The sequence below is a fragment of the Penaeus monodon genome, chromosome 15 (assembly GCF_015228065.2).
Source record: "Penaeus monodon isolate SGIC_2016 chromosome 15, NSTDA_Pmon_1, whole genome shotgun sequence".
Lineage (NCBI taxonomy): Eukaryota > Metazoa > Arthropoda > Malacostraca > Decapoda > Penaeidae > Penaeus > Penaeus monodon.
The window spans coordinates 35,319,468-35,320,162 of NC_051400.1; the positions used below are offsets into that span (position 1 = coordinate 35,319,468).

Here is a 695-nt window from a genome sequence, read left to right on the forward strand (position 1 = left end):
GGTCAGAGAGAAAAACAAGTGAAACTACTCTCCATTGCTCGAATACATGTTGTTGCAGTCAGTGAGTGCAGAAGTATGTTGAAAATGGCCTCTTCCATGTTTTTTTATGCTAAAATAAGACTATTGAGTAACAGAAACAAACGACTGAAGTTATAATTCAACATTTTACTGACACTATACAGCTGTTTACAGTAAATAAAATTAGATAATGGACTTGGAGAGAAATTCTTCCTAGAAACAGGTGCAACGTGGCTCAGAAATAGAAGAATGCGTTGTCAACCAATCTCAACCCTAGCTACTCGACGGAAAGTCTTGAGCAACTTCAACTGAAAACAACGTAGAATAAAGACAGATATAGACACACATATAATCACTTATCTTTACATTTACCAAAAAAGAAAAATACATATACACCCATACAATTAATTACCTTTACAAAATACGGGGAAAACAAGGACCAGAGAGTCAGGGAAATGCAGGGCCCAGTGACCGCAGATGAGAGTTTCCGCGGCCGCTCCTCCTCTTCCCGAGTGGCACCAACTGGCACTCTCGACGCCGCTCCCGCATCAGTACGTCGCCGACCTCCGTGCCGAGTGGGAGTACGTCGCGGCGCGTGATGTTGGCGAGAGTGAACGATCTCGCTCAGTGATCTTATTCCCTCCCCCCCGAATCACCGCCGGGTATATAAGCCTCAA

At 44.0% G+C, this 695-nt stretch overlaps 1 protein-coding gene and 1 long non-coding RNA gene across 2 annotated transcripts in view; one reads left to right on the forward strand and one right to left on the reverse strand.

Annotated features, from left to right (window-relative positions):
• LOC119581986 (cortactin-binding protein 2-like) overlaps window positions 1-695 on the forward strand; it is a gene marked incomplete in the record, with an annotated part of 125,597 nt that overhangs the window by 41,912 nt on the left and 82,990 nt on the right.
• LOC119581987 lies at window positions 146-674 on the reverse strand. The gene is made up of 2 exons (XR_005229606.1): window positions 431-674; window positions 146-326 (listed from the first exon to the last, which is right to left on the reverse strand). It is a non-coding gene; the product is annotated as an uncharacterized LOC119581987 (long non-coding RNA).